The sequence below is a fragment of the Xenia sp. Carnegie-2017 genome, unplaced genomic scaffold (assembly GCF_021976095.1).
Source record: "Xenia sp. Carnegie-2017 unplaced genomic scaffold, XeniaSp_v1 HiC_scaffold_20, whole genome shotgun sequence".
NCBI lineage: Eukaryota > Metazoa > Cnidaria > Anthozoa > Malacalcyonacea > Xeniidae > Xenia > Xenia sp. Carnegie-2017.
The window spans coordinates 5,168,185-5,195,547 of record NW_025813483.1 but is presented as its reverse complement, the minus strand read 5'-3'; the positions used below and the strand labels follow the sequence as shown (position 1 = coordinate 5,195,547).

The following is a 27,363-nucleotide window of genomic DNA, read 5'->3' as shown; positions in this document are numbered from 1 at the left end:
TGTTCCGGATTAGACAAATTTTTCTGTATTTTATGAAGTTTGTAAGTAAAAAATGGCTTAGTTGTACTCTCTTTTGTCAAAAAATCTCAACAAATTCATGAAACAATTCAAGGCATAGAAATTATTTTCACATTTTACATGACTCACTCTAAGGACGTGTAAAAAACGAAATTGTTTCGAAGATTGAACTACTGTAGAATATTGCTTGGAATTTAAATGGATAGACACTTAGAAGTCATTTCAGCATCTTTAAGATCAAACCTCCGAATTAGTAATTACTGGTGACCAAAATTGAGTTCTATAATAACTGAAGCGACTAAGTGGACTGGGAACTGCATTGATAAAATGGAGGCCAAAGGACCTATTTCCGTGAAATGTTCGCTTTGCAGAAAAAAACTTGTCTCGACCTCCCCCTGGTATCTAAGACAATCATATAGAATTTTTCAAAAACAAACAAGATATATTTTTCGCATTTGTTTTACAAAGCCAACACTTCCATTGTTCAATTGTTGGATCTTGTAGTTTCCACAAAAAGGACCATCTCGCTTTGTTCATCAACGATTGAAAAGCAATTATACACTTAAAAAGCGAGAAAACCCGTATGATCGTATTTTTAAGACTGACTTGAACGCCAAATATACTGATATTTTCTTGTTTTTGTCTATAAAGCTCAGCATACTTTTCTGTTATTTGCTAATGTATGAAATCGCGAATTTACCAATCTATTTACAAAATAGTTTCCCTGACGCAAAAAGACCTTGCACATTTTACTCTGGGTAAATATAAAAAAGAAACAATCAGCCCAAACAGAACCCATGATTTGGAGCAGAGCTTGTTATGTTCTACTTGCTGACAACATGCAGGGAAGATCAGGTAGAAAAGATGACTGGAAGATGTTAATGACCAGACAGAGTCCTATCCAGAGTTATTTAATTTGATCATTGTCAAATTCTATGGACGGAAACAATGGATTCACTAAGGATTTCTTGAATGTTTTGAAATTAAAGTTCAAGTACCAAAAGAAAGATGGCAAGAAGGTTGTGTGTTTCGATGCTTTATGAAATGTCATAAAATGGGATGGTGATAAAATTTGTGTTTATGTAAATATTGGTATTGAGATTGATGATAACTCAATGCAGATGTGAAGCTTCAAACTGTATAAGCCATTAGGTTTTATATAACTGAAAAAAGGTTAAATCATGTCATATCTTTATCAAAATGATTTAGTAGATTGTTGACTCGCTGTTATGAATTTTAAGTTTTTACCTTAATTTTCATCAAAAATTGCATGCCAAATGCCAAATATTACACATACGTTTTCCTTGCTCCTTTCTTAAGGGAGCAGAGGAAAATTGTGAAATTTTTGGAAAAGCTGTCTTTTTCTGTAAACCTCAGCGGAGGAGGACGAAATCCGCCATATTTTTTACAACATCCGATATCTAAATCCGCGCTTGAGATAGCTGCTCCAATTATTATAGAACTCAATGGTCACCACTAATTCTAAAAATGCAGGGACTGTCTAAAGTAAAACCAATATCTTTAACTGATGGAACGGGATTGACTTTTATACCAAGTTATAGAAGATGAGTAAATTATTGTGTAAAGTGGTCAACAACAATGGATGCATAACTTTTGAAAAACATATCTAATGAATAACTTTTTTTTAGTTTTTGAGATAGCTATACGGCGTCCAGCTTTTATTTCTTTGTAAAATAAGTAGAGGAACTGTTTCGAATCATCAGAAAAGATTCCAAAGAATTCAGTAGAGTTTAAGTGAGTGTAAAGGCACATTGTCAAAACAAATATAAAATTAACTTAAGTTAAAAGGTGTTTATTCTCATTTCATATATATTTATTAAACAAAAGTAATTTCTCAACACAAAAACTGTTACTAACTACATAGTATAGTTAACTATATTATATACTATACAAAATTTACATGGCTATGGCTATACCAACATATTGAATATTAGCAACATGATATATACTGTTTACATTTATTTATGAATATGACTGCCAGAAATCTTTAACAATCTGTCCAAATATGACAGCTCCGAAAATATGGGTAAAATGGTCTCTACTATCAGTAATCATCTCTGTAGAGGTTTTTGCATTAAGGATTGACTTCAAGTTGATTATGAACCAATTTCAAATCAACTCTGTAGAGGACGTTGCAAAACCTGTTTATATTAGATGTTAGTACTTTGTTTTCCACATAATTTTGAATAAACATTCATTCGAATATTGACTATTATGTACTTCGTGTATTATTTATGCTTATGTAAGATCATTCTGATACAATTTTCACGAGTCAATAGTTCGTTTATGCTGAGGTCTTATGAAATTTTTAACTAATCTATCACACAGCTAAGTATATTTCCTTGAAGTACTTTCAATAATAATGTGTTATATTTCATAACCAAAATCCTCCTTTGTGGTTAGAAATAGAGCCATTCTACCAGTATATCACGATCGAGGTTCACTACAGGGGAAAGTTTACTGGGGTAAATATCCCAGTAGTTATATAGTTCAATATTTCAAAATGCCCTGAAAGAGCCAGAACTTTGTATACCAGAGTTTGTTTACTCCTAATTATTTGCTTTTTCCTACGATTTTACTGGCAGTTTTATGAAAAGTTCTCTTGTCGAATACCCTTTGCACTTTTACATAATGACTAATTTTACATAAACATCGACAATACAATATCTAATCAAACATACAACACAAAGTAGCTAAACAAAAAATTTAGGCTAAAACGTTCATACTCAATTCTCAATGGTGATTTGTGAAAGAGCGCAATTTTTGACAAAAACGTCCAGGAGCTTGCACTTGCTTATTTTTTTTATAAAAGCATCAAGCAACATAAAATTCCAAAGACTATAAACACTATTGTCTTTAAATATTTCAAAACTGTATCTTTGTTTGATTGATAATTTAGAGTTTAACACATACCAAAGTGCTGAAATTGGGTTAAACTTTTCTAAAGGACATCTCCAAACATATTATGACACTCCGGGCTCAAACTATTCACTTTAAAATTGTGTGTACATAATTGCTCTTTGATTCAACTTCATTTAAGTGAACATTAAGAACATTGCGCTCCACTGTTGTTAGAATTTTTGATGAAATATGTAGAATCATTGAACCAACCATCTGTAACGACGTGGGGAGAATGGAATGACAATATTGCGCAGTTTCATTTTCCAAAAGAGGTTTGTCGCATCAAGATCACTAAACTTGAGTCCGCGTGTTCTGCACCCAAATAAGAAAATAAAAGAAGAAAGTCAAATTGTTAAGATTGTCAAGGTTGGTTAATATGTACTTTTATTGCTTGTTTTTAATACTTTATACCATAGTATGTATAACGCAAGTCGCAAATAATATATGAAATTCACAAATGTATAATACACAAATAATAAGTATACAAATACAGAAATACACAAATATTAAATGAAATATTGAAGATTTTCTCATAAAGAGGTTTTTCCGAGCTATATTGTTTTATTGGAAAAAAAATTAAAGATAAAGTTCATTTTATGAAGAAATAAATATTTATAATTTTTAACAAAATATGATGACAAAAGCTAGTTTCAAACCCGATATCGCATCTTACCAAACCCATAACACTTACACTAAACTACGAAAGCCTTTTAAAGTTGTAGTAATATCGAAATTTTTTTTATTATTTAAGTTTTTCATAACACTACTGTAAATTATGTAGCCGACCAAAGTCCGTTTACGCAGCAGTGAATATAGCTACTTTGTTAAAAAATGTCGAAAATGAGAACTATTGTGAACTTTAGTCGTACTTCTGAAGCTCAGAAGCTGGCAAGCAAAAGCCAAAAAATGTTTGCTTAAAAGATCAATCTAAAAGAAACAGCTTGAAATAAAGATAAAATACAAAATAACTTAGCTTAAATACGTATAAATTATTGAATTCAACTGCGTTTAAGACTCTTTATAGGATTGTCAGATTCTAAATGTCAGATTGTAAATGTCATCAAAGATGTGCTCTTTGAGACACCCTTATAGCTAAAATTGATAAAATGCTGACAGAGGTTGAGCAAACGGAAGTCAATTTTAGGTGACGCAGTTTTCAAGTGGCTAATGACATCGTAAGAAGTATTCGGTGGGAATCTTGTTTGAGATTTTTAAGCGTTTTACAAACTGTTTTTACTCGAATTATTGAAGAAAGACTTAAAAAAAGACACAAAAAGCCGGTTCATGTCAAAATATGGAAGACTTTATGACTTCCATACAGAATATTGAAAGTTTCTGCATTTATTAATGTACAATGAAACAATTTGACTTCAGTCTGAATAGTTCTTGATATCGTTCTTAACCTCATTGGCAATTTTCAACTATTTTCACATGATATTTAAAATGGGCATATGTGATGATAACACCATCACAAAATGCCATTTTTGTCAATACTACGCAATTTGTATTGAATTGTTAACAGAAGTTATGACGTTTTTGATTTGAACTACGATATCGGAATTAAATCCGACGTTTTAAACGCATTTTCTTTTATTTAAAATTTACTTGGTGTCATTTTTAAGACGACTGATAGTTGTTACATAATTAGTTGTAAATGTAGATCGTCCATGTTGGTATAGTCCTAAGAAAGACTGCTTTTGTTGTTGATGACTGACGTTTCGACAACCTTAGCGGTAGTCAGTCAACCTTAGCGGTTGCCAAAACGTCAGTCAACAACAACAAAAACAGTCCTTCTCAGGACTATTCCAATCTGAACGATCTACATTTACAAACATGTAACGATACTCCCGGGTAAAACCATTTACTTTGATACATAATTCTTATATTAAACGAGACTTACCTGTAAGTTGATGTTTGATTGGAATTCTACTAGTTATCAGTCAGGAACGAAGGAGCCACCTGAGAAGCGCGCGTGCGTCGCTTGTCGATCAGTTTTTCTACGAGAGCAGTAGCAGAAATTAAGGAATCGAATGAGTCACTGGAGGGATGGGTAGTGCAGGACATGTGACTCCTTCATTCCTGACTGGTGACTAGTAGAATTCCAATCAAACATCAACTTACAGGTAAGTCTTGTTTAATTTAAGAATTCTACAACGTCATCACTACGGAGTCACAAGAGATATCAAAGTTCTGCGGCTGTGAGATGGGAATTGATATGTTAGATGCAATGTCATCAATCAATAATGTATTATAGAGAGGACTCAGTTTGAAAGAATATTAATAAATTACCCCACTTTAAGTGTATTTAACAGAACCTCATAAAAGTTAACTTATGGTAAAATTTTGTTAGTAGCATGCAAAGTTTCATTGTTTTCTGTCCTGTCTAGTACCACTTTACCAAAAGTGTCTGTATCAACATAATTTTCATAGTACTTTGCAAACGTGGTAGCATTTGACCATCCCGCTGATAGCATGATTTGTCTCAAGTTTAGTCCAGCTGTTTTAACATATGAAGTTGAGGCAGACCGAGTACGGTGGCATGTAAATTTTTTGGTGTTGATTCCAGACTTTTCCAAAGTTAATTTGACCCATCTGGCAATGGTGTCTTTGGTCACTGGATTGTAAGGTTTGGTGAAACTGATGAAGAGTTGCGATTGTTCTCCCCTTAAAGTTTCAGCACGAGTTATGTATTGTCTAAGGTACTCTATGATGCAGAGTTTTTTTATCGGTTGGGTAGCTTTGTAATTTTATAGGTTGTTGGTGTTTACCTGCCTTTGTGTGTTTGATTGTTTCACGTATCGTGATCGTACATTCTTCATCATGAAATTGTATGAAATTTAAGTTAATTTTGTGTATAGTCTGCCATAGTTGTCCGGTCAGTAAGCAGTGTAGATTTGCCAAATTTATTGTGATATCTTTCAATGACATCTCCTTTGTTGGATCCAATGTATTTAAGTAACTAAGAACGAATTTAACATCCCATATGTGGGTATATTTTGGAAGGCATGCTTTAAGTTCAAACACCACTTTCAAAAACCGGCAAACTAAGAGGTCTTTGCCAACGTAACACCTGAAGTAGGTAGTAATATTGAGGAAAGTGCAGATGTTGCCATGTTTATGGCACTGTATCCTAGTCCAAATTTGTACATTTCAGTTAGGAATTCAATTGCATTCGCCGTTCCAGGGCTGTATAACGATAATCCCTTACATCGACAAAACTCCTGCTAGCGTAATAGGTAAGTGCGGTATTGTTTTGTAGTACCTTTTCTCCATGATGATAGGATAATGTCTTGAGCAACCTGTGAAAGATTTTGGCATCCTAGTTTTTCCTGATAAAAGGCAGACAATCAATGTGAGTTTCTTGAAAAGGGGGTGTACTTCTGTTGAATGACTGAGTAGAATGAGAAGACTCGGTGATGCTTTTAGTTCTATTGGGGCTTCTCTAGCATTGTAAGAGCTATAGAATACGAGAATTGAGATGGCCATTTTAGCATCACACATATGCCTAGCGCTTTGGTGTTCCTTATTTTCTGTAGAACGTTGGCTATGATACTGAAAGGTGGAAAAGCATAGAATGAATGTTCTGACCAAGTTATGCTGAAAGCATCTACAAATAAAGCTTTCGGATCTGGTCTGTAAGAAACGTATTTGTTGAGTTGTTTGTTGATTCTTGATGCAAATAAATAAATGTCCGGTCATAAATTCGAGCTCTTTACAAGCATCATGCAGATATTTTTTATCAAGCATCCAATCAGAGGCTCGTTCATTTTGCCTAGACTCAAAATCGGAATAAGTTATTTTTCCCCGAAATGTGTGCCACACTGACCCATAGTTCAAGGGCAATACACCATCCCCATAATCGTTTTTTTAAGATTGTTGCAACGTTCAGAGTTGCTAGTTCCCATATTGTTTATGATGCTCATTGCTGAAGTATTGTCAATCATAAGACAGATGTGAGCATTGCGTTGGGGATGTGCAAATGTTTGTAGTCCTAGGTAGGAGGCAAGCAACTCTAAGTAATTTATGTGTTCTTTTGTCTCTAGGTGTGACCATAGGCCTCCTGTGCTAATGCCTTGCAATTCTGCCCCCCAACCTTTGTTTGAAGCGTCTGTCGTAATAGTAAGCGACGGTTCCTCATGAGAAATGTGTTTAATGGTATTCATCACATTATTCGACCACCAATGTAGTTCAGCAAAGGCTTCAGCAGAAACCCTCATATATGTGTCGAAGTTTCTCTTACTTAGAGTTAGTGCAGATGTTTTGTACGGTGGCTCACAAGGGCCACCACACAAAATAAAAATATTAATACACACACAAAATAAAAATACACACACAAAATATGATTGCGGGCGCTTGCAGTGTCGGATTGTCGGACTATCATATTATCAGTTTGTAATTGTTGTAAATTGTCATGTTATGTTGTGTAGTGTGTGAATATACCGTATGATAAATTGTAAAATGTTTGTCATATATTACTAGACAAATAGGAAAATACGTATATAGTTATTAAACTGTGGTTTCAGTGGAAATCCTGTACGTAAATTCAAAATACTTAGGAGCACTTTTTCTACCCAATGTGGCATTACGTACATGATTTCCACTGAAACCACAGTTTAATAACTATATACGTATTTTCCTATTTGTCTAGTAATATATGACAAACATTTTACAATTTATCATACGGTATATTCACACACTACACAACATTTCAATTAAATTAATAATGATCAGTCGACACATCCTGTCTATTTTGTGTGTATTTTATTTTGTGTGTTATTTTTATTTTGTGTGTGTATTTTTATTTGTGTGTATTTTTATTTTGTGTGTGTATTTTTATTTTGTGTGTGTATTTTTATTTTGTGTGTGTATTTTTATTTTGTGTGTGTATTTTTATTTTGTGTGTGTATTTTTATTTTGTGTGTGTATTTTTATTTTGTGTGGTGGCCCTTGTGAGCCACCGTAGTTTTGTCCCTATCTATGTTTCTGTAGTTTAAGGGTCCATGTAACACACCAGGAAAGCTTGATATTAGTTTATCCATTATTTTGGCCGTGTCTCTAATTTTTACTCCCCATTTCACTTTCTCTATAAAGTTTATACAATCTGTTTCTACTGCTGAGACTTTTTCTTTTGTTAATTTCACAATCATTGTGACAGAGTTAATTTCAAATCCCAATGTTATTGATTTCCGAGAAGGGATAAATATCGATTTATCTGGATGCACGAGGAATAATTTCACTGTATCTATCACATTGTTCTGACATGCATCGTAAGTTTTTCCTTGTAAATAGAAATCATCCAGATGTCCCGAGATGATGTGCCCTTTGGAGTGTAATGTAGTTAATTGGGGTTTTAGCGTTTTTGTGAACTTCCGTGGTCCACTAAATAAGCCGTTGGGCAAGCACATAAATTGATATAATACACCCTTCCAGTGGATCTCAGGTATTTCCTGTCAGTGTATTTTATGGGGATTGAGTAGTAGGCGTCTTTGAGGTCATTACTACACATATAGCAGTTTTGTTCTACAAGCTTAGTAATCGTAGTTAGTGAGTCCATTTTGAAATGGGAATAAGACACAATAATATTAAAAACTTTAAGATCTGGTATGACCCTATTTGTGCCATCTTTTTTCAAGTTAGTGAAAATATTTGAGAGAATTTCATCTGGTTTGTATTGTACGGTTTCTATTATGTTTTTAGTAATCATTCTATCAATCTCAGTTTTTATTTGCAACAATTCAATTTCGTTGAAGTTTGTTGGGCAATGGTAAGACGTTTCCGACAGATCGATTGGCATACCTTTTAAGCCCGCCGCACACTGGTGAACTTGCCGCGCGTACTTGTTATTCGTGACAAGTGCGATCGAAAAAAATTTTTTTTAGTGTGCGCGGAAGTTTTGAACAACATTTGTCATTCGTGACAGATGAGTCAAATACCAAACGCGTTTGAACAAGTACGCGCGGCAAGTTCACCAGTGTGTGGCGGGCTTTACATTAGATAAGATCTCTTTGTCGGATGGAATATCGGTCCATGCGGAAAAGGGATTTGTTATTCTGCCCGCTTTGTAGCTGTCACATAAAGTAATTAAGAGTTGTTTTAACTTTGGAATAAAATTTTCCCATTTGCCTACCGGTGTATTTTTCATGTTGTAATTGGTGAATTATTTCTTGTGTGTTTGTCGTTTCACATTTTTCTTTGGGAAGTATGACCTCCCGCGCCAGTGAAAATCCGACTTCGCTCCACCTTCATAATTTGATGCATGTTGGCGCCAATGTCGTTTATCATTTTTTTTAGAATTATTTGAGAGTGATGGGGTTGATCGAATTTGGTTGTATTTGACTACCTGACTTACATTGCTCCTTTCTTTTGCTTCTTTCAATCTAAAGTAAATGGTTTGAACCCCGGAGTATCGTTACATGTTTGTAAATGTAGATCGTCCAGGTTGGTATAGTACTGAGAAGGACTGTTTTTGTTGTTGTTGACTGACGTTTCGACAACCTTAAAGGTAGTCATCTTATGAGTAATCAAAACGACTACTATTTTGATTACTCATTTCGATTACTTATTTTGACTTTAAAACTAAAAGAAGCACTGTACATAAAAAAACTCAAGCCTAATCTTAACAAAAAAATTCAGCATGTCAAGACTATCTTAAACTTGTAAATACTTAACACCTCCAATCACTACATAATTGTAAATAACTTTCGCTTCCATCCCTTTTGTCTATACACATGTCTTGTATCAAATTTCTTTATATATTAACTCCATTCAAATATTCATTCATTATACCGCACTGAAGATATCATAAGTTTGCCGAAACATGTGTGCAATAAAAAATTTAAAAAAAGTTGTCGTTTACGTTAAATGCATCATTTTTTTTACACGGAAAGTAACGAAAAAGAATCTCGGTGACGTTTAAAAATGTCATGAAAATTCAAAACATAGGAAATGAAATGTTGACCTTTTTGATAATAAATAATATACGGTATGACATTCTTGATAAGGAGTTGTTTGTTGGAATAATGTGCTCATTTTAACTTCCGTTAAAATTTCTCCAAGTATTGCCATAGTGATGGATTTTTTTCTTGAAAACAGACCTGGATAATGTCGTCGTCTTCATATTCACCCGTGGGAAATCAAAGAGAAAACAACTGTCTTAATACTGGATGTAAATGGATAATTGAGTTCTTCTGCTGTATAATTTTTGCTATTTATTTTCCTGTATGCTTGATTGCATCCAGTATTAAGTCTTGCTTAGTTTTTTGCGTCAGTAAAATCCAAGAATTTGGATGCCAAATTTGGATGCAACTTATCAGAATGTGCAGTGAAATATATTATCGCATTTGTTCATTGATATGCCCGAGACCACGATTGGACCTTTTAACATGCCTTAAGGTAACTTTTGCTTGACTCTTCCTTAATGATGTAATAAATAATTGCGTAGTTTAAGATCTTGATGCTTTTCAAATACGGTTTTATGATCTTCGGGATGAAACTTGTACAATACAATTGATACCTTAGGTAGTTGTTGTATAGAATTCTTTAGTTACAAAGCGTAATTCAACCTAAAAGTTTCGATATTTAAATTGCACAATGTTTTTTCAGCTTTGCAGGTTTATATAAGCAATTTTTACTTGACAATTTTTAAGATGTTTTGTTTTTGTACTTTTGGCAGACACACGAACAATGAAAGCTGTCATTATAGCATAAGCAGCCAAGAAATCTGTTCAGGTTTTTTATGCAATCGATTTATTTAGCAAAGATATTCCTTGATTTATATGCAATGTTTGTCACGCGCGCTATCTCGCCCGAGTTCCATTGCTGTTTATTGCTTTTACAAAAATTTAGCCAGTCTATAATGCGAGAACATACGTACGTGTAACTCACGCGAGAAAGCGCGCGTGAGAAACATTGCATATAAATCATGGAATAAATTGCACTGCGAGAACATACATAAGTGTAAAATTTTCTGGGCCGCCTATGGTTATAAAAGTTGTTTTTTGTCTATGTCTCACATAAACATCAAAATAAAATCATGGCGATAACAGTCAACTGTAATATCATTCATGAAATCGATCTATAATTAGATTGATGACATCAGCCCAGTGCTCTACATGTCGACCTGATGTTTTAAGGTTGATCTGCAATTTCCATAGCAACCTCGAGCGCTCATTGTGTAAACAAAAAAACACTGGAGTGACCTACGCGCGTTGAGCTAATATACATTCAACTCTACATGAAATAAATAAATGAATTCGAGATTTCATACCCAGCACGCGTGTGTAGTGTTAGGAGATTCTACTGCAAAGCGACAACTGATGAAACTGCTGCTTTTATCGAAGAGCAAATGAACATTAAATCGGTGTTTATTACAAAAAAAATTAAAAAGTTGTTTTCATTCGTTTGTTGTTGCATATTTGTGCTGACATTTGATCATATTGACCAATAAAACAAATTGGTTCCTTTTTGCACTTTTAAGAACTTCTGTCATAAAATGTTTGGTAATAACCTTACGATTTCAAGCGTTTTCATTATCCTTAAGTATAGTATATTGAAGTTTTTATTTTGAAATTTGAAATTGATGTTTAAAGCGTACACTAATTTCAGTGAAACCATTTTTTGATTAAAGTCGAAAGCATTCGACGGCCTTTTCAAGTATGTAACCTCTGCTTCTTTAACTATTTTTTATATTTGAATTACATGCAAAAATATTACGTAAGCTAGTTTTCTAGAAATTTAATTTGCTCCTAATTCGCTTGACTTGGCATAAATAACGAGGCTTAATTATTGCTAAATATCTACTTACTAATTCATTACATGTTTGTGTTTCAGCAACTTTTCTTGGTGATGATCATACCTCGCATTATTGCTACTGTTATATTTGTAATCTACGATTGGCGTTGCATGATTTATGAGAAAAAGTCGGTTTTGAATTGTAAACAAGATCATAAGTTTGGTGATGCTGTGTCCTGGATCGAAGCATGGCTTTCCCTATCCATCGTATCATCGCTAATACTTATCCTAGTATTTATATGCGATGATGAGTTCACCTTTGTCAAAGAAAAATGGAAAAATATTTGTAAAAAAGGCTCTTTTTTTTCTTTGTTGTTCCTAATGGTACTGACATTAGGGTTTTACCTATGGCGCTTAGTTTCTGGGACAGAAGCTTTTGCGGCTTTACTTTTTCTTCTTTGGGTTCCAATTACTACAGCACTTGTCAGTGTTATAAATTTTGTACCTCAGATTTTGACAGATGGAACAAATAGAACAAATGGATCAAATGGAACAAATGAAACAAATGGGACAAATGGAACAAATGCATCCATTGGAACAAATGGAACAAATGGAACAAATGGAACAAATGGAACAAATGAAACAAATGGAACAAATGGGACAAATGGAACAAATACATCAAATGGAACAAATGGAACAAATGGAACAAATAGAACAAATGGAACAAATGGATCAAAAGGAACAAAGTGAAACAAATGGAACAAAAGTATCAAATGGAACATATGGAACAAATGGAACAAATGGAATAAATGGATCAGAAGGAACAAATGGAACAAATGGAACAAATGGATCAAATGGAATAAATGGAACAAATGGAAAAAATGGAACAAATGGAACAAATGGAACAAATGCATCAAATGGAACAAATGGAACAAATGGAACAAATAGAACAAATGGAACAAATGGATCAAAAGGAACAAGTGAAACAAATGGAACAAAAGCATCAAATAGAACATATGGAACAAATGGAACAAATGGAACAAATGGAACAAATGGATCAGAAGGAACAAATGGAACAAATGGAACAAATGGAACAAATTTAGCAAATGGAACAAATGGAACAAATGGAGCAAATGGAACAAATGGAACAAATGGAACAAATGGAACAAATGGAACAAATGGATCAAATAGAACAAATGGAACAAATGGAACAAATGGAATAAATGGAGCAAATGGACTCGCAAGCTTTTTAAAAGTAAGTAAGATTTGGTTCTATTGGCTTGCAGTTTTTATATATTTTGTCGAAATATTGGTTAAGTTTTCGTCTGTATTACGGGATACTGTGGAAGAACTGGCGCCAATCCTGGAAGATTCTTTTCATGATGAATTAAAGGACTTAAACGCACTTAAACTCATTCTTATGGGTTTTAGATTGGCATTTCACGTTCGTATATTGGGATTTTTTTACGAAAAAATTTTTCACGGTGACAAAGATCTGTTGTCTGAACCATCTAACAAACTTGAAGATAATTGAAAGTAAAACAAATAAAACAAGTGAAGTATGAGTAGGAACATGTAAAACAGCAAAATATCACAATGACCAAAAAAAAGCATTTCATGTAGCAACTGCACAAGAAAAATAAGCACTTACCTTGAAGTATGGGAGCTTCTATATCACAAAAAATATACTATTGCAAAGACTTTTAACTAATAATAATGTAATTTACCTTCCTATATGCCAATTGGCAAGTCTACTGTTAATTATAAGCACTTAATTTTAACATTGATATAGCTACCAAATTCATTAGATAAACAATACTCAGTAAAAAAAATTGAAGATGTATTAACATGTGCTAAGATTTGTATCAATAAAGTAAACTTTTTCCTATTTCTCTCACTGAAAACCTCTTTTTGCAATGTTATCTCGTGCTCAGTCTACTTATGGCATCAAAACGTACTAATGCGAGAACTTTATGTGTTAGACAAAAGTTTTTTTATATTAGTGGCTTTCTTACAAATTAAATTTTCCTCAAAAGCTTACCTAAAGGAGTTAATCTTCTCCAAACACTTTTTAATAACTTGTATAGCTTGTGTTTTAACATTTTGATTTACATGTGATGCATAACTTCTGAATAATTAGATTGTTTAGGTATATTACCATATTTATTGACTTGGACACGGATTAGAGGACAAACACTATTCACACTCCATTGAAAATTTTTGATTACATGATCCCGGTTAACCGAGATTCAGTGAGGCGTAAAATGATTACGAGGAATTGATAGGAGGCAAAACTTCAAGCGTATAAATTACAAATGTTTGTTCAGCACCACAAGTAATTCCTGTCGTAATTTTCAAATTAGGCCAAACTGGTTGTTTTAATTTCAAATGTTTTGTGTAGTTATTATTAAATCAAAATACTGTGAAATTGCTCGTATTGAATCGTTTTCATTCGCTAAAATTAACGCTTGGCTGAATCCCGGCTACCATGTTTCATCTAATAAGCCACTGGTGTTCAATAGCGACATAAGAATAAGGATAAACAAAGAATAAAAAGAAAATACAAAAGAAGGCAATAAAGCAAATGACGCAAGCATCAGCATAAGCATAAGCACATTAACTTGACATAAAAATAAGTTAGAACAAAAACAAATTGAAAAGAAAATCCTTTTTCTTTTAATTCCTACAATCGCTGGAGAATATGCTTTGCTTTGCTTTATCGCTTGTCCTTATGTCACAAGATAGACTTTCACGCATATCTTATTACGCACATGATTAGCGTAATGGCGCCAATCAAATGTATTTTCTGACCAATAGAAACACTAAGTTGCGAACCAAATCAAATATACATCGAAGTGAACATATTGTTTATTTCTTAAACTGTGGAATCGAGAATCAGTTTGTTTGTTTTTCTATTTTATAACTTCTATTCTCCAAAATTCCAAGATTTTTTTTTGTTTCTCAGTCAAATCTCACACCATACAGGGTGTAAAGTTTAAAAGTTTATCACAGCCAGCAAATCACTCTTGTTAATGAAAGTATTCGATCGTGGTATAATGTTTACCAACAACATGGCATCTAAAGACCAATCTCAAATAATAGTGTACTCACTTATAAATATATATGTCAAACAATCTGCAGAAAGCTGACAACTAACAAAAAAATTTAATGTTCATTTGATCTCAACGTTTCTAAACGTCCGTAAACTCCATTACTAAGAGTCCCTCTTAGTAACCTGGACGACCTATACATTTTCAAGCATACAACAACACTCCCAAAACAATTTCTGTATTATACATTATGATTTTTTAATTTTTTTTATGAAAATTTTTTCAGCGCGGTTTCAAAAGTAGGTGGCAGAATTAAGCCTGGTTTGGAAAACCCAGTTTCACTGCTTAGTTTCTTTGTAAATTTTAGATGTGTATTGATTGATATTGATAAAGCTCAATTAGCTCATGCACGTAATTCTATTCTGCTTATATTTCAATATTTCATACTGATCTTCTGCAAACACCTAAAAATGAAAGGCGAGGACTTTATCTGAACAAAAAATATTGATAATGGAACTGTCGACATTTAAAATAGAAGAAATAAACTTTAATAGATTAACCCGGCAAAAAAAAGTTTGGTCACGCTAGATCATGCTAATCAAAATAAAACAAGCAAAGAACAAGTTAGTGACCCCATATCCTGCATCTAAATGAAGAATAAAGAGCAAGTCAACGACTGGATAGAAACAATAATATGTACTTAAGCCTATCTTAATTTGATTGTGTTCTTCATCTACGTCCTTTGACTTTAGAATCTAAAAGCAAACACTAAAAAAAGTTGATGACGCAAGGAAAACACACACAAATACACCTGCTCTGTTTTTTATTATGTTTTTTCATCTCTTCGTCTTGTGCATCTGAAAAAATACTAAAAAATACAAGTTTCTATACCATTGCTTCTTTATAATTTCTCTCCGTGTATGAAAGAAGGCTAAAAAAAGGTTTATGGTATGAGAAAGGCAAAACAAACACATATTGCAGTCCTTGTATTCAGTGCTGTAGAGATGAATTTATCAGAGGGGGGCTCTCTTGACGTTTTTGTTAATAGTGCCCTTTTAAAATTACCAATTTCAAAAGTAGAAGGGGGGCTCCTCCCCAAAGCGCTCCCCCTACCACACCACTGCTTATATTAAGAAAAACAAAGAGCATGCCAAAAATAAGCATTGCTAAGGGCATATACAGGCACCAATTTAAGAGCTCGCTCCATAACAAATTAATTGAGAATTAATCTTAGCACGCTTGGTCACCTGCACTAACTCTCCAAGTTCATGGTCAAGGCAAAGACGAACATACAGTACAAGTACCGATTATGGAGGAATAAGCTCGCTCAGTCATCATCTGTGCATACGCAGTCTGCTTGAGCATGCGCAGTCAACTTTTCCAGCTACCCATGTTCATGGTCATGGCAACAACCAACTGAATCTAGTAGCACCGATTTTAAGTAAATAGCATGCTTAGTAACAGTTTAATAGAGAATTCATCTACGCATGCGCTCGAGCAGGAGCAGTCCACTCGACTAATTGTTCATGGACGTGGTAAAATAACATCAAACAATTAATGTCGAGTTTTTATTGATGATGTAGAGATTTAGTAAATTCAATTGGAAAAATAAAGTTGGGGCTTGTCATTGGCGAATTACAAGTTGTCACGTAAAAATAAGAACTGAAGAGAAATTAGACAAAGCTGCGCAGTTTTTTCAGTAATAACTGCGCGCATCGTACATCAAAACAAATAACTGCAGCTCATTTTTGGAATCATTTATAAAATAAGGAATGAATTAATAAAAAAGGTTATTACTAGTTGACTAAAAATTTTAGCTTCCTAAAACAAAAACAATTTTCTATTGACATTGAGCTCGTAATACAAGTTTTTTTGCAACTATTTATCAATATTTACTATGTTGTTTTCTATCCAATAATAAAAATTCTTTGAACCAACTAACGGCAAAGAAAGATGAGTTGAAGAATGAAGTACTAGGAGAAACAGGAGAAGTTTGTCGTATGTCTCCTCCATATTTATTTTAACTAAAGCCAAAATTAAGTCCCAGAAAAAGTACTATGGACTAGAAAAGAAAACCTTAAATTTCTAAGCTAAATTACAGAGACTATTATATCATTTTTGAAACGTACGCGTTAAGCATCTATGTCAGGGGTGGGCAACTTCTTCAGTCGGCGGGCCAGACTTAGGAAATTAAGTTATTGGTGGGCCGTTTTATTACAAGAATAATATTCAATATCTTAATCACAGATATGGACGGATACAGTCGGCGGGCAAGTCAAAATCCCTTCAGGGGCCGGCCCCGGCACGCGGGCCGTATGTTCCCACCCCTGATCTATGTTTTACACATTTTTTAGGAAGCTTCTTGCGCTTGCGCAGTTGGTAGATGAACATTTCGTCTTTAGTAAATCTAATTGTTTTTATAGCAATTCTTGATATTCTGCAAATGTATGGTAGCAAAGAAAAGCGAAAAGCAGTGAGAACTGATGCAGGTGAAAGTGCAAATCCTGTAAAACAGCATGCATTCCTTACGGATCCTAGCGAACTTAAGCGAATGGAGAAAAATTTATTAGATCTTATGAGAGATTTCAATGAAAGAAAATTTGCACGCATTTGGTATGGTTGTTATAATCAAAATATGAGAAAATTCCTGAGAAAAGATTAATGGTCTTCTGAATTGATCTTGGAATTTACATAGTTATATCAACTAAAGATCAAATATTAGATCACTCCAGATGAAGACATCAGACTGGAGAATATAAGGACTCATGTTTCAACATCAGATCACTCCTGATGAAGAAACTAGACTGGAGTATATAAGAACTCAAGCTTCAACATCAGGTCACTCCGGATGAAGACACTACACTAGAGTATATAAGAACTGAGGGTTAAACATCAGGTCACTCCTGATGAAGACACTAGACTGAAGTATGTAAGAACTCAAGTTTCAACATCAAATCACTCCTGACGAAGACACTAGACTAGAGTATAAAATAACTCATGTTTAAACATCAGATCACTGCTGATGAAGACACTAGACTGAAGTATGTAAGAAATTAAGTTTCAACATCAGGTCACTCGTGATGAAGACACTACACCGGAGAATATAAAAACTCTAGTTTCGATATCAGGTCGCTCCAGATGAATGCACTAGACTGAAGTATGTAAGAACTCAAGTTTCAACATCAGATCACTCCTGATGAAGACACTAGACTAGAGTATATAAGGACTGAAGGTTCAACATCAGATCACTCATGATGAAGAAACTAGACTGGAGTATATAAGAACTCAAGCTTAAACATCAGATCACTGCTGATGAAGACACTAGACAGAAGTATGTAAGAACTTAAGTTTCAACATCAGGTCACTCGTGATGAAGACACTACACCGGAGAATATAAAGACTCTAGTTTCAACATCAGGTCACTCCTGATGAAGACACTAGACTAGAGTATATAAGAACTCAAGTTTCAACATAAGGTCTCTCCAGATGAAGGCGCTAGACTGAAGTATGTTAGAACTCAAGTTTCAACATCAGATCACTCCTGATGAAGACACTAGACTAGAGTATATAAGAACTCAAGGTTCAATATCAAATCACTCCTGATGAAGACACTAGACTAGAGTATAGTATATAAGAACTGAGGGTTCAACATCAGGTCACTGCTGATGAAGACACTAGACTGATGTATATAAGATCTCATGTTTCAACATCAAATCACCCCTTATGAAGACGTTAGACTGAAGTATGTAAGAACTCATGTTTCAACATCAGGTCACTCCTAATGAAGACACTAGACTGGAGTACATAAGATCTCAAGGTTCAACATCAAGTCACTCGTGATGAAGACACTACACCGGAGAATATAAAGACTCTAGTTTCAACATCAGGTCACTCAAGATGAAGGCACTGGACTGAAACATGTAAGAACTCAAGTTTCAACATCAAGTCACTCCTGATAAAGACACTAGACTGGAGTATATAAGAACTAAAGTTTAAACATTAAGTCACTCCGGATGAAGACACTTGACTAGAGTATAGTATATAAGAACTGAGGGTTCAACATCAGGTCACTCCTGATGAAGGCGTTAGACTGAAGTATGTAAGAACTCAAGTGTCAACATCAGATCAATCTTGATGAAGACACTAGACTGGAGTATATAAGGACTCGTGTGTAAGCATCAGATCACTCCTGATGGAGACACTAGAATGAGGTATGTAAGAACACAAGTTTTAACATCAGATCACTCCTGATGAAAACATTAGATTGGAGTGCATAAGAACTCAATTTTAAACATGAGGTCACTCCTGATGAAGACTCTAGACTGGCGTATAAAAGAACTCGTGTTTAAACATCAGATTAAAGTTTGTTCATAACTTGTGTAGAGCTTTCCATTGGCTGTAGAATTTGTTCAATGGTTTTAGAGCTCAGTGGTTGTAGAGTTTGTAAAATTTTGCTCATGTTTTTAGAAAAGAACACGAAGAAGTGGGAAGAAATCGTAATCTTTAAAAACTCATGAAAGATGTGAGTATTTAAGGATAGTAACATTAGCAACCCTACTTTTAAAGTATTTGAAGAACAAATGTACGTACATATCAAGTCGTGACAATTTTTTTGAAGTCTTTAGTTGAGTAGAAATCTTTGAAAGAACTGCCTTTAAACAAACGTTAATATGGGGTGAGACTGTTTTCATTTGTTCTGTTATGCCAGGCTGATTTCTTATGAAAGTGACATCGTTTTGAGAAGAAAATAGTCAAGCATACTAGGATGTATGTTAACATTCGATTTACGCCATGCTTGAAAGATTGAAATGAAAAAAGTGTATCAACGGTACCGCTCGACTGGTTTTCAATCCTGAATTCTAGTTAGTGGCCTTCCATTGCTGGCTCGATCAGCTGTTAGCATGTAACAATAAATATAAATACATGGAACGCTACCTGTAATAGAAATGCCTATAAAAAAAAGTAAAGCCAAATTTTACATCCAGACACGCGAGGATTTTGGCATGTTTTTGTTTCATGGATGTGTTTTTCGTTGCGTTGAAAGACTGGTAACGACACCCATCATAATTTTTATTTTATAAAACTACACCCACAATTCCAGAATTACTTAGTTTTTCTCATTTTTGTGAGGAAAATGATACACATGTCATACCTCTTGAGTTTTTTTGGTGTATCTGTGTAAACTGTGAATGTCAGTGGTTTAGTGAGTAGCCAGCCTGCATGTTTAGTCGTGCTATGTAAATCTTTCTCTTTACTCACTGTAAAAACAATATATTTCTAAAGAAGTAAATAACAATCTTGCAAAATTTACCTACATAAAACAGTCTTTTCAATGGACTACCGGAGATAACGTTTTAAACAAGCGTTTGGTTTTATTATCTTCGGTTCTATCTTATCCGTGACTAGTTATTGTCAGACAAAATCTTCATCAAAACGATAAATGCCAAGTAAGGAATTGCTTTTTTTGCCCTTATAGTCTTTAGAAGAAGTTTGCTGCGACTTTTCGACATCAAACGTTATAAGGAATGCGTGAAAATTGTGTATATTTGGAAATGAACATAAATGATCGAAACCTGAGAACAGTGGTTCCAATAAGTTTATTGTCAAAATTCATAGATGGCAAAGAACTCAAAATGTGTAAGAACTTTACATGTACTGGTATTTGATACAGTTGCACTTCAGAACACAACAAAAATGTAACTTAGTGATTAATATACAGTATTGATTGTTTTCATTCGTCAAACTTATACAAACTCGTGTGTTTTTGAAATTTATTACGAAATTTAATTACCGAAAATCATATAAAATAAGTCAAGCTGTAACTATCCAAAGATTTATAAGTTATTCTTCTAAAGCAACAAGTAGAAATTGTACAACTTTGGCTTAAAAGCCATCACCCAATGCAAGAAAACAGGCAAAAAAGTAATGATAACGAACAAGCTAACTTTTCTCTCTAGAACGGTAAAGATAAACTATGGTATACTTTTTTGTATAGATGACGTGCGTAGTATACGTTTTACTGGTTGGCAGATTTGGTCGAGTGCTTTAAGACAAAACGAGCAACAGTGGTTAACCTCTTTTTGGATCAATCAACCTGCCAGAAAAATGTAAACAAGGCAAGTCATCAATAGGCTAAAGAGTTTCAGCGAGCGAACAAGTTTCTCATTTGACTAAGCTGGTAATAAACAACGCACATCATTTTTATGTGACTGGCGAATAGCTCCTTCATCGATAGTTATAAAAGGCATAAAACTGGCAACCACATTTGACTCGCTGTTATGAATTATAGGTTTTTACCTTGATTTTCATCAAAAAATTGCATGCCAAATGCCAAATATTACACATACTTTTTCCTTGCTCCTTTCTTAAGGGGGCAGTGGAAAATTGTGAAATTTTTGGAAAAGCAGTCATTCTTGGTAAATCTCAGCGGGAGAGGACGAAATCCTCCATATTTTTTACAACATCCGATATCTAAATCCGCGCTTGAGATAGCTGCTCCAAATATTGAAGAAGTCAATGTTCACCACTAATTTTAACAATACAGGGACTGTCTAAAGTAAAACCAATATCTTTAACTGATGGAATGGGATTGACTTTTATACCAAGTTATAGAAGATGAGTAATTTATTGGGTAAAGTGGTCAACAACAATGGATGCATCTCTAATGAATAACTTTTTTATAGTGTTTTGAGATGGCTATACGGCGTCTAGCTTTTATTTCTTTGAAAAAGAAGGAGAGGAACTATTTTGAGCCATCAGAAAAGATTCCAAAGAGCTCAGTGGGGCTTAAGTGAGTGTAATGGCCCATTGTCAAGCAAATATAAAATTAACTTGAGTTAAAAGGTGTTTATTCTCATTTGATATATATTTATTAAACAAAAGTAATTTCTCAACACAAAAACTGTTACTGAGTACATAGTATAGTTAACTATATTATATACTATACAAAATTTACATGGCTATGGCTATACCAACATATTGAATATTAGCAACATGATTTATACTGTTTACATTTATTTTTGAAAATGACTGCCAGAAATCTTTAACAATCTGTCCAAATATGACAGCTCTGAAAATAAGGGTAAAATGGTCTATACTATCAGGAATCGACTCTGTAGAGGACTTTGTATTAAGGATTGACTTCAAGTTGTTTATGAACCAATTTCTAATTTAAACTCATCACTTATAAATCATTATTAATTTTCCAGCATCATTCCAGTATCGGACGAAGGCAGCCAAATTAGCGCTCATCTGACATAATTGTTATCTTAATTCATATTTTTAAATGTAAAATTGACACGAACAACTTACATTCTTAACTTCAAAACCTGTTTATATTAGATGTTAGTATTTTGTTTTCCACGCAATTTTGAATGAACATTTGTTTGAATATTGACTATTATGTACTTCGTGTATTATTTGTGCTTATGTAAGATTATTCTGATACAATTTTCACGAGTCATAAGTTCATTTATGCTGAGTTCTTATGAAATTTTCAACTAATCTATCACACAGCTAAGTATATTTCTTTGAAGTAATTTCAATAATAATGTGTTACATTTCATAACCAAAAGCCCTCCTTTGTGGTTAGAAAAAGATCCAGTATATCACGATCGAAGTTCACTACAGGGGAAAGTTTGCTGGGGTAAATGTCCCAGTAGTTATATAGTTCAATATTTAAAAATGCCCTGAAAGAGCTAGAATCTTGTATCCCAGAGATTGTTTACTCCTAATTATTTGTTTTTTCTTACTATTTTACTGGCAGTTTTATGAAAAGTTCCCTTGTCGAATACCCTTTGCACGTTTACATAATGACTAATTTTACATAAACATCGACAATACAATACTTAATTAAGTAGCTAACCAAAAATGTTGGCTAAAACGTTCATACTCAAGTCTCAATGGTGATTTGTGAAAGAGCGCAATTTTTTACAAAAACTTCCAGGAGCTTGCACTTGCTTACTTTTTTAGTAAATGCATCAAGCAACATAAAATTCCAAAGACTATAAACACTATTGTCTTTAAATATTTCAAAACTGTATCTTTGTTTGATTGATAATTTAGAGTTTAACAAATACCAAAGTGCTGTAGTTGGGTTAACCTTTTTTAAGGACATCTAAAAACATACTATGACACTCCGGGCTCAAACTATTCACTTTAAAATTGTGTGTACACTTCATTTAAGTTAACATTAGACCATTGCGCACCACTGTTGTTAGAATTTTTGATGAAATATGTAGAATCATTGAACTAACCGTCTGTAACGACGTGGAGAGAATGGAATGTCAATATTGTGCAGTTTAATTTACCAAAAGAGATTTGTCGCATCAAGATCACTAAACTACATTTTCGTCCGCATTTTCTGCACCCAAATAAGAAAATAAAAGAAGAAAGTCCAAATTTTAAGATTGTTAAGGTTGGTTAATATGTACTTTTATTGCTTGTTTTTAATACTTTATACCATAGTATGTATAACGCCAGTTGCAAATAATATATGAAATTCACAAATGTGCAATACACAAATAATAAGTATACAAATACAGAAATACACAAATATTAAATGAAATACAGAAAACTTTCTCATAAAGAGGCTTTTCCTAGATATATTCTTTTATTGAAAAAAAATTAAAGATAAAGTTCATTTTATGAAGAAATAAATATTTATCATTTTTAACAAAATATGATGGCGGAAGTTGGTTTCAAACCCTACATCGCATCTTACCAAATCCATAACACTTACACTAAACTACACAAGCCTTTTAAAGTTGTAGTAATATCGAAATTTTTTCATTATTTAAGTTTTTCATAACACTACTGTAAATTATACAGCCTAGCAAAGTCCGTTTACGCAGCAGTGAATATAGCCACTTTGTTAAAAAATGTCGAAAATGAGAACTATTGTGAACTTTAGTCGCACTTCTGAAGCTCAGAAGCTGGCAAGCAAAAGCCAAAAAATGTTTGCTTAAAGAGATCAGTCTAAAAGAAACAGCTTGAAATAAAGATAAGATACAAAATAACTTAGCTTAAATACGTATAAATTATTGTATTCAACTGCGTTTACGACTCTTCATAGGATTGTCAGATTCTAAATGTCAGATTGTAAATGTCATCAAAGATGTGCTCTTTGAGATACTCTTATAGCTAAAACTGATAAAATGCTGACAGAGATCGAGCAAACCGAAATTAATTTAGGTGACGCAATTTTCATTGTGGCTAACGACATCGTAAGAAGTATTCGGTGGGAATCTTGTTTGAGATTTTTAAGCGTTTTACAAACTGCTTTTATTCGAATTATTGAAAAAAGACGTAAAAAAGACACAAAAAGCGGTACATGTCAAAGTATCGAAGACTTTATGACTTCTATACAAATATTGAAAGCTTCTGCATTTATATTGTACAATGAAACAATTTGACTTCAGTCTGAATAGTTCTTGATGTCGTTCTCAACCTCATTGGCAAATTTGGACTATTTTCACATGATATTTAAAATGGGCATATGTGATGATAACACCATCGCAAAATGCCGCTTTTCTCAATGCTACGCAATTTGCATTGAATTGTTATAAGCAATTATGACGTTTTTGATTTGAACTTTAATATCTGAATTAAATTTGACGTTTTAAACGCATTTTCTTTTACTTCAAATTTACTTGGTGTTATTTTCAAGACGACTGATAGTTGATACATAATTCTTATATTAAACGAGACTTACCTGTAAGTTGATGTTTGATTGGAATTCTACTAGTCATCAGTCAGGAACGAAGGAGTCACATGAGAAGCGCGAGCGCGTCGCTTGTCGATCAGTTTTTCAACGAAAGCAATTGCCGAAATTAAGGAATCGAAGGAGTCACGGGAGGGATGGGTAGTGCAGGACATGTGACTCCTTCGTTTCTGACTGATGACTAGTAGAATTCTAATCAAACATCAACTTACAGGTAAGTCTCGTTTAATTTAAGAATTCTACAACGTCATCAGTCACGTCACTAGTCACATGAGATTTCAAAGCTCTGCGGCTGCGAGATGGGAATTGATATGTTAGATGCAATGTCATCAATCAATAATGTATTATAGAGAGGACTCAGTTCGAGAGAATATTAATAAAGTACCCCACTTTATGTGTATTTAACAGAACCTCATAAAAGTTAACTTATGGTAAAATTTTGTTAGTAGCATGCAAAGTTTCATTGTTTTCTGTACTGTCTAGTACCACTTTACCAAAAGTGTCTGTATCAACATATTTTTCATAGTACGTTGGAAACGTGGTAGCATTTGAATATCTCGCTGATAGCATGATTTGTCTCAAGTTTAGTCCAGCTGTTTTAGCATATGAAGTTGAGGTAGCCCGAGTACTGTGGCATGTAAATTTCTTGGTGTTGATTCCAGACTTTTCCAAAGTTGCTTGACCCATCTGGTCTGGCAATGGTGTCTTTGGTCACAAAAATTGTAAGGTTTGGTGAAACTGATAAAGAGTTGCAATTGTTCTCCCCTTAAAGTTTCAGCACGAGTTATGTATTGTCTAAGGTACTTTATGATGCAGAGTTTTTTATCTGTTGGGTAGCTTTGTAATCTTATAGGTTGTTGGTGTTTTCCTGCCTTTGTGTGTTTAAGTATTTCACGTATCGTGATCGTACACTCTTCATCATGAAATTGTATGAAATTTAAGTTAATTTTGTGTATAGTCTGGCATCGTTGTCCGGTTAGTAAACAGAGTAGAGTTGCCAGATTTGTTGTGATATCTTTCAACAGTAACTATTTACCAAAAGTTTCTGTATCAACATATTTTTCATAGTACGTTGCAAACGTAGTAGCATTTGACCATCCCGACAAATTGACAAATAGGATTGCAAATGTTTGTAGTCCTATGTAGGAGGAAACAACTCTAAGTAATTTATGTGTTCTTTTATCTCTAGGTGTGACCATAGGCCTCCTTTGCTAATGCCTTGTGATTCTGCCCCTCAACCTTTGTTTGAAGGGTCTGTCGTAATAGTAAGCGACGGTTCCCCAAAAGAAATGGGTTTAATGGTATTCATCACATTATTCGACCACCAATGTAGTTCAACAAAGGCTTCAGCAGAAACCATCATATATGTGTCAAAGTTTCCCTTACTTAAAGTTTGTGCAGATGTTTTGTCCCTATCTAAATTTCTGTAGTTTAAGAGTCCCTGTAACACACCACGAAAGCTTAATACTAGTTTACCCACAATTTTGGCCGTGTCTCTAATTTTTACTCCCCATTTCGCTTTCTCTATAAATTTTATACAATCTGTTTTTATTGCTGAGACCTTTTCTTTTGTTAATTTCACAGTCATTGTGACGGAGTTAATTTCAAATCCCAGTGTTATCAATTTCCAGGAAGGGATAAATATCAATTTTTTTTGGATGCACTAAGAATAAAGTCACTGTATCTATCACATTGTTCTGACATTCATCGTAAGTTTTCCCTTGTAAATAGAAATCATCCAGATCTCCCGAGACGATGTGCCCTTTTGAGTGCGTTGTAGCTACGGGGGGTTTTAGAGTTTTTGTGAACTTCCGTGGTCCACTAGATAAGCCGTTGGGCAAGCACGTAAATTGATATAAAGCACCCTTCCAGTGGAATCTCAGGTATTTCCTTTCAGTGTATTTTATGGGGATAGAGTAGTAGACGTCTTTGATGTCAATACTACACATGTAACAGTTTTGTTCAACAAGCTTAGTGATCGTAGTTAGTGAGTCCATTTTTGAAATGAAAATAAGAGTAAACTATTAAAAACTTTTAGATCTAGTATGACCCTATGTGTGCCGTCTTTTTTCACTTTAGTGAAAATATTTAAGAGAATTTCATCTGATTCGTGTTGTACGGTTTCAATTATGTTTTTAGCAATCATTCTATCAATCTCAGTTTTTATTTGCAACAATTCAATTTCGTTGAAGTTTGTTGGGCAAAAGTGATGTTGGTAAGGCGTTTCCGACAGATCGATTGGCATACCTTTTACATTAGATAGGATCTCTTTGTCAGATGTAATATCGGTCCATGTGGAAAAGTGATTTGTTATTCTGCCCGCTGTGCAGCTGTCACATAAAGTAATTAAGAGGTTTCTTTAACTTTGGAATAAAATTCTCCCATTTGCTTACCGATGTACTTTTCATATGTTGTAATTGGTGAATTATTTCTTGTGTATTTGTCGTTTCACATTTTTCTTTGGGAAGTATATCTTCCCGCGCTTGTGAAAATCCGACTTCGCTCCACCTTCATAATTTGATCCATGTTGGCGCCAATGTCGTTTATTAAATGAAGATATGATCTTCGCACTTTGCTGGAGAATTTAAGCAATTGTCTTAAATTGACAATTGTCTTAAAAGACAATTGCTTAAATTGTCCTGCAAAGTTCGAAGATCATATTTTCATTTAATTTCAAACACCGCGCTGCATATAACAATCTGTCAAATGTCGTTTATCTTAATTTTTTAAATTATATGAGCGAGATGGGGTTGATCGAGGTTGATTGTATTTGACTACCTGACTTACATCTCTCCTTTCTTTTGCTTCTTTCAATCTTTTCGGTAAGTCATCCCAAAAGAGCAATTTGCTGCATTCGCCGTTATCTGAGCAGATGGGGGCAATAATCTGGTTTTAGAACACATTTTATTTTATTCTTGCGAA

The 27,363-nt window shown here is 33.9% G+C and overlaps 1 protein-coding gene and 2 long non-coding RNA genes across 4 annotated transcripts in view; 1 reads left to right on the top strand and 2 right to left on the bottom strand.

Moving 5' to 3' along the window:
- LOC124441196 (nephrocystin-3-like) overlaps positions 1-27,363 on the bottom strand; it is an 86,340-nt gene that overhangs the window by 23,413 nt on the left and 35,564 nt on the right. The window lies entirely within an intron of this gene.
- Positions 113-15,846, bottom strand: LOC124441203. Its single transcript, XR_006946907.1, has 4 exons — positions 15,837-15,846; positions 15,168-15,171; positions 11,602-11,609; positions 113-188 (listed from the first exon to the last, which is right to left on the bottom strand). It is a non-coding gene; the product is annotated as an uncharacterized LOC124441203 (long non-coding RNA).
- Positions 9,074-27,142, top strand: LOC124441204. The gene is made up of 3 exons (XR_006946908.1): positions 9,074-9,085; positions 18,926-18,931; positions 27,063-27,142. It is a non-coding gene; the product is annotated as an uncharacterized LOC124441204 (long non-coding RNA).